At 36.1% G+C, this 8,063-nt stretch overlaps 1 pseudogene; it reads left to right on the forward strand.

Moving 5' to 3' along the window:
- Positions 1-353: 353 nt before the first annotated feature.
- The window catches only part of LOC109240941, a 13,830-nt pseudogene continuing 6,120 nt past the window's right edge, over positions 354-8,063 (forward strand).

Consider the following 8,063-nt stretch of genomic DNA (forward strand, 5'->3'; position numbering starts at 1 on the left):
CACTTCAAGCAATGATAGGGGCTCACTGAACCCCGCAAAGCATAATGGTGTATTTAGTAATGTGCTACAACCGCGATGGACAATTATATATTATCCCAATAAAAAGAGAAAGAAAGGGTAGTTAAAAGGAAGAGAGCCTTTATTGGATTAGAACCTAAACCTAAGAAGGTAAAAATTTCCAATTTTGGTATTTGGGGCCTCGTGACAGTGAACTACTCCATAAATACCTTTGAGGGGCCCCTGAAAAATAAATACAGTGACAATAAATCGAAAATAAATTAAATAAACAGAAACGGAATAAATAAATGAGCAAAAGAAGTAAGCACTTGACCATCTTTACTACAACAGAAACAGAAAGGCTCCTCTGCTTCCATTCTTCAGTGATCAATGAACTAGTAGTATTATCTTTTTTTCCACATAGACTTGGTCAACGGTCAAAAGGGTTTAAAATACTTACTTTAAATAATTATAAGTGTCTAGATGAAACTTTGTTAAGTATAAGAACCGGAATAACAAACGCGAACAAGTATGAGTGTCTACCAGTCTATTCTGCCTTTTTTTTCCTAGGGAGAAAAAGAAAAACAACAGATTGTAGCAAATACAAACATGTCTTTAGGTTATGCTGAGAAACTCTCATTTATAGAAGATGTGGGCAATGTTGGAATGACTGAATATTTCGACCCACCTCACATTTTGCAAGACAAAGTAATATATTTATCTGTAACCCTTTTTCTCTTTTTTGTTACTTGTTATTTTATTTCACTTGTTTGATCATTTTATCTGACTGCAAATACCCATAAAAATTTGTTTAGTTTTGTGTGCTTAATTAAGAATGGAAGTTTAGGAACTGGGGTCTTCTTTGATTGCTTGATAGTTTGCATTTTCATGAGATCTAGGTTTAATCCCCACATTACTGAGCGTGAGATAATCACAATTTCCTTAATCTTATTAGGGATTGTTACATTTTAAGGGGTGAAAGCATTATAATGATTGCATTGTGTTGTCCATGAGGAAAATGTTAAACATGTTAAGGATTGTACCCTGTGAGTTTATGCATTTAATGCTGCGATAATCGTTCCTTTTGCTATTGTCTGCTATGTTAAGGGCTTAAGGTTTAGCATAAGTTAATTATCGATAAAAGGTGGATTAGCATTTGGTAATCAGTTGCTGATTCTATTGCTAACATTAGCCAGAAACCTTCTTGTAAAACTGACTAAAGTAAGAAAATGATAAGCAGCATTTCAAATCATATGCTGCATTTCAAATCTTATGCTGCTTACCTCTTCTATAGTATTTGTTGGGAAAAATAATTGGACTATATTGAAAGGAGAGAAGAAGGAATGAAGGAATGAAATAGTAATATATAACAATCTAAGAGACTTGGGGGCGGAGCTAGGTTTAACTAAGGGGGTTCAACTAAATTCCCTTTGTCGGAAATTTGTACTTTGCACATAGGGTAAAGACGACTTTCTTTGGTTATATTAACTGTTGAGTCCCCTTGATATAGGAAAATATTCTTGTGTAGAGGTAAAGGGGTTTCAAAAATTGCTTTAGGCCATAAGTTTTAATCTCAAATGTGGCATTCTAGTAATTTTTTGAATCCGCTTACATAAACTTTCTGCTTCCACCACTTCTAAGAGCACCTGGGTAGTACGCCTAACTTATGGTTGTTCACTAGGAATGGTATTTTAAATTTTGAAGTTCCCACTGCTGTAGAGGATATGCTTTCCAACTTTTCGTTATTGTGATCTAGGCAAAAGATGGCAGATGTATAGAAATTGTCCTAAATTGCATACTATGCCATTGTTACCATTTCCTATTGTCATGCCGTGCTGTTGCTTTGTCTTTGTTAGAATTCTTGGACCCAAGTACATTCTCTTGTTGTTCTCACGTTAAAGTGCAAAATTATTGGTAATAATAAAGGAAAGAACGCAAAGTAGATTTTGATTGCTGAATCCATTATGCTGTTATGATTTTCTTGAAAATCAGTACTTTCTGGTGCTGGAGGATCTTCCATTTCTTTCAGCTGCTTGTCAAAGATCAGTTAAAAGGGCGAAGCACTTTATTTTTCTATGTTCTTACTAATGTTTTTTTTTTAAAATTATATAAAACTTTGCAGATTGAGAGACTTGCTGTGATGATACAAAAGGTGAGTGCTTAAACTGTTGTGGTCTTAGCTATGCTATGTATAGCTTTTTCCTTTAGAAGTAACCCGTTCTAACTCTTGTTTCTTTTACAGAGTAAGCATTTAGTTGTGTTTACAGGAGCAGGAATAATTACGTCTTGTGGTATACCTGATTTTCGTGGTCCCAAGGGCATTTGGACTCTTCAGGTAATATCGTAGATATTTCAGTTAACAGCAAACCCCTGTTTCTTAAAGCACGATTCTTGACATGTTGTTTCTACCTTTTGATACCCATGTTAAAATGTTAAGACTGAGAATTGAATGCTGCCCCTTCGACCAAATTCCTGCTAATTTGGTCGGTCTTCATCTCCGATCCTTCTTTTCTACTTGCATTGTCATCTTTCTAGGCTAGATGTAGCAAACTGAGAGGATGTCTTGATTATCTGAAGGTGGTGCAGAACTTGGTTTTTTGTGTATTTGATCTGGAAAAGTTATATGAATAAGTGGTTACATGCACTGTGCACAATAGTGACATGAGTAAATGAAAGTGGCCTTGCAAACATGATCTATCTTACGATTGGGGGGAGCTGTTTTCTCCTGAGAGTTATTTAAATCTACCGACATGCATGAATACCTACCACAATTGAAAGAGAAAATAATATATCATTATTTCTCTTTTTTATGTGGTGTTGTTTGTGTATAGTGTCTAGTTCTCTTATTTCATTCTGATATTGTTTTGACTAGTAATATTCTTCACTAAGTACGCGTTTGGACATAAATTCCAATTTTATTTTATTTTTATTTTTTTCAAATTTTGAATTTCACCAAAATTTGATTCGAAGATGAAGTTGTGTTTGGTTATAATTTTTGCAACATGTTTGGATGTACTTTTTTCAAAACCATGAAACATGATTTATACCCCATAATCTGTAAAAATTATCAAAACCACCCTGGCTTGATTATCATACTTGAAACAGACAATCAAACATGTTGATTGTTTAACTATACGAACAATCTCTAATAGAAGTTGTAGTGGTTCCTTTCGGTAAAGGTATAAATTGTAGATCTCAAGAGTGGATATCAAAATATAGTCCAAGGCCACTCAATCAAATGGTGGGTAGTGGTAGGTGTTACCTAGGTTTAATAATTGATTGGGGTCATTTTATAAATTTAAAAAATATAGGGTAAATTTGTAAAACTTGAAAATACCAACTTTCTAATTTTTCAATTGAAAAACTGGTTCTCAGCAGTTTTTCAAATTCAAAAATGCATTTTCAAGTTGAATTTGAAAAAAAGTAAAATTTTCATAATCAAACATTGTTTTGAATTTTTTTTTGAAAAAAGGAAAAATTTCTTATGTCCAAACGGGCTCTAAGTAAGAAGAAGTTGAAAAAGACCTAAAGTTTATACTTGCATAAGGAATGAGCACAAGCATTATCTTTTTTTTTTTTTTGGATAACTGTGGTGTCTAGGTCAGCTTGCGCTCACCTCGACTATTTCATGGGTACCTGTTATCTTCCATTAGCAAAAGTATCGGGCAACTCTGCCCATCAAGGCTTAGGAGATGAGAATACATCATCTATCGTTTTTTGTCTTTGTTGAGATTTAAACCTGGTTTCCTAGATTTTCACCCACTTCATGGATAGTTATGCACACTCTTGGGTGCATAAGCATTTGTATTATTATTGTTCATTGAGACATGATAATATTACTCCTATTATTTGGAGCATCTAATAGGCAACATTGCAGTAATGTGATCAGGATCAAACCATGGTTATGATGTGAATATTTGTATATAGCATCGGAGCATTTACCACGAATTAGAATTCTATGATAATTCATCCTTGTAAAAGAATAACGGGCTATAATGTATCTTCTTATCCCTTTTATTCAACTGACTTGTAGAGAGAAGGGAAAGCGCTACCAGAAGCATCTTTGCCATTTCACCGTGCAACGCCGAGCATGACACACATGGCCCTAGTTGAACTAGAGAAGGCGGGTTTTCTAAAGTTTATTATAAGCCAGGTGTGGCATTATTAGTTTTCTTACTATATATGGGTGCACTTAACATTTGTAGGTTTATTATCACTTCCACCGTTTGTGTTTGTAGCTAGTGCTGCTTTCAGAATGAAATCACAATTTCAACCCCTGATCGCATTCATGTTTTTATTTCTTGTGATTAGTCATTTAACTGTCCATTTACATTCGCGGGAGAGATCCCTGTTCTGCCTCTCCTGTTTCCTATGGAGCTCCTCTCCGTTAAAGTAGGAGATAAGCTGCTCTATGCTCACTCGTCTTGCTTGGTGTCTATGCCCAAAGCCACCTCTCTCTTTGCGCCACGTTAACTGATAGCTAGGCTTTCAAGAAACCCATTTTGACAAAGATTGCCTTGAAAGAGTATCATACGATAGGGCTATGACATAAATAAAACAACCTTTAATATGGTTTTGCTACTGCTACTGAGTTTATTTGGCTCTGGTTCCGATCACTCATTGTAATATGTTACTAGGAAGACCATGCTAATTCAGGTAAACTACTAAACTTGTGATTTGCATAATTAAAGGCTTTTTGAGCTTACTTTGCTAAATAGCCACAGTCTACCAATATATAAAAGTTGGCTGCTGGTGAGATTGAAGACTTAATCATTGAGTTCACTTTAGATCTTTTTACCCATTTTCATAGCACCATTTGACTGTATGCATGTTCAACTCTTCTTTTAGCCTACTTCAACTAATCCATAGTGACATAATCATTAACTAGCAATTGAATCAACACCTACAAGGTTATCGTTCCACCTCTGAAAGCTTCGACTGAGATGACTGTTCTATTTCTTTTACTTGGGGACCCTTTCAAGTGTTTCTAGCCTTATTTCTTCGGTATCCACTGCTCATGGAGAATTGAATGTGTGGGTTTCCCCTTATTCTCATCTATATTTATTTGCTGATTGGCTCTGGTGATAATCTTGTGGTGTAGATATATCTTTGCTGTCTGGATTCAAACATGCTTTGTGTTTTACTTGCGGTACATCTGGTCATTAGGGATCCTCTGTATTAGCATGCCAATTTCCGTGGTTAGTGCAAAGAAGGCACTATTCAGTGAATGGAAGATTGAGCATCGATGGGGATGAATCTCATCCATAAATACTCCATCTATCGTTTTCTATAGCGGTGTTCTTTGGAAAAAGTATTTATCACCAACTTATTAAAGAAGAAGAGAGAGATCTATTTAACGGAACCAGCCTCTATTTTCTTTAATTTGATGCAATTGGTCAACGACTAAACTAGAATTAAAACACTTCAATTTGATGAAATTAACCAGAGTTACAATTTTATTTCTAGAACTAGGTGGAGGGAAGTGACTCTGGACATATTATTCTGAATGAAGTTGGCTTAGTTGTGATTGTGGGAGTCGTTGCAGAATTTGTTCATTGAAATATATGCTTCATGAGTAGTCTCATTGTTTGCATTTTGTTATCCTTTCAAATTGTAAACTATGGTTTGCAAGTTACTAGAATCACAAATGCATATATGCTGCGCTTTACTCAAAGAAGAAAATGAAAAAAATGGATCTTGTTTAAACTTCATCACCAGTTATTAATAAAAAAAGCTTCACCATTTAAACTATGTAATGATGATAGAACTCTTGTGTTATACGGTTTTGTGCTTTTAGCATACAATTCAAACTCTTCATTTTCATGAGTTGTGAAAATGAGCCTTTGCGTGGCGACGGAGTTGCTCCTTTTCTGACTTGTAGGTCGTGGGCTCGAGGAGGGGAAACACCCTCTCTACAGGAGTGTTAGGGGAAGGTTACATACTATATGTGCCCACTCTCCCCCTACCCACTCACCCACCATCCAGGTAGCATTTCGTGCACAGAGTAATTTCGTTCTCTGCTTCCAAGATTTGAATGAAATGAGCCCGAATAAGGTGGGGGATATAGAGGATTCATATAGCCAACCTTAACTAGTTCAAATTGAGGTGAATTTGATTAATTGATGTCTTCATTTATGTTTTGCGCTGTTCTGAGTGTCTTTACTGTTGACCTGCCGGAAGCAACAGAACAAGGGCAACATCTTAATTCCAATTTAATCAAAAATTTTGGGTATACTTTATGGTAGTGCTGTAGATGCATTCCGTTGCTCCTTCTGAACTTTTTCCATTTCTCCCTCAGCCCAACAAACTTAGTTCAACCAATCAGAGAGAGGAAGGGGGAGAGAACCTAGTTATTTGTGTTCAAAATATGACCTTTCACTTGATCAAGGGATACTAAGCCTCAGATTCCATTTACGTAGTTTCAACTGTCTACTTCCAAAAATGTTCAGATTTATTTTCCTTGGTTTAATATTCAAGTGTCACATCATACTTATTTGAAAATGGTAGAACATTGATGGCCTGCATCTTCGCTCTGGAATTCCAAGGAAGAAGCTTGCAGAATTGCATGGGGATTCTTTTCTGGAACTATGCCCTTCTTGCGGAATTGAGTAAGACGTCATCTTTTTCTGCAACACGCTATCCTGATATTATGCATGTTCTTACAGTTCATGCGACTCTTTTGGAGCCTTTTGGTATATTCACACTCATGTATATCCACTCAGTATTTTGTTTTATTTTATGTTATGTTGCTCTGTTGCTTCTTCTGGTAACTATATGGTGATTGCTTATAAGAGTCTATTTATGAATTGACCCATGAAGGTATATGAGGGATTTTGAAATAGAAACTATTGGGTTGAAGGAAACTGCACGACGTTGTTCCTAGGTGGGCTGTGGTGCGAGACTTAGAGACACAGTTCTTGACTGGGAGGTAATGATAAACAGCATTGTGTTTAATAACAAAGTCCTAGGGTCTGAGCTTCTCTTTATAGTTGTACAGTGACATTCCATTGCCTTTTAATAGTGACCGTAAAGATATGGTCTTCTTTAAGCTAGAAAAATGACGACATTAGTCCATCTTTCCTAATGAAAATCAATCCCAACCTAACGAAATGTATTGATGAATTTGGTATTTTTCACTGTATCTGAACTTTAACTAGATTACGTCACTACTTCAAAGAAAAAAAAGAAGTGCCAACATCCCTGTGAAGGATATTATGCATACTCCATCTTGTGCTACTGATTCTAAATGTAGATTCTGTGATAGTATTTTGATACCTCTAATTTCCAAAAGGATTAGTACGAAATAGAATTTATAGTTTTTATGGTTTCTAAGTAACTTGTGGTCAACATTGCATAACCAGAAGTTTGACGGGTTGTAGCCTCATGAGCATCATTTTCGCCTTTGTTCCGTGTATAATTCAGCAAGGGAGTAAAATAACTGACCCAAACAATTCGTGCTCAACAGTATCCAAAACGAAGAAGTCCAAAAATTGTAAAAGTTTTGATGATTTATCTTTTTCCTGTTATTTGGGCCAAAACGCTAAGATTGTTATGGCCAAAAAGATGATTCCACCTATGACTCTGTTGTTGACCTCTTCCTTTGCCCTTCTGTGTTTTTGTCCTAAGGATGCTCTACCTCCAAAGGAGATGAATCCAGCTGAGAGGCACTGCAAAATGGCTGATGTTGTGCTATGTCTGGGAACAAGGTAAAGCTAAATATTTGACTGCCTCCATAATCTGGAATTCTGATGCATGATGCTAAAATAACGAGTTCTTACAGTGTTTGTTGACTCTCAACTGTCAAACCATTTACTTCCGTCATTCTTCAACCTTAATCATGTCACGTCACAAGTGAACATGACTTGTTTTACTGTTGCAGTTTGCAGATCACCCCTGCCTGTAATTTGCCTCTAAAATCACTCAAAGGTGGTGGAAAGATTGTAATAGTTAATCTTCAGGTACATTATTCCTTGTCCCAAATGTAACATCAGTGAACAATTATCCCATCATCGGCCTAGTTGTGATGACAGAGCATGCACCAGAGAGCGTCCCATTTCTGCCCCCCC

The sequence above is a fragment of the Nicotiana attenuata genome, unplaced genomic scaffold (genome assembly GCF_001879085.1).
Source record: "Nicotiana attenuata strain UT unplaced genomic scaffold, NIATTr2, whole genome shotgun sequence".
In the NCBI taxonomy this organism is placed as follows: Eukaryota; Viridiplantae; Streptophyta; class Magnoliopsida; order Solanales; family Solanaceae; genus Nicotiana; species Nicotiana attenuata.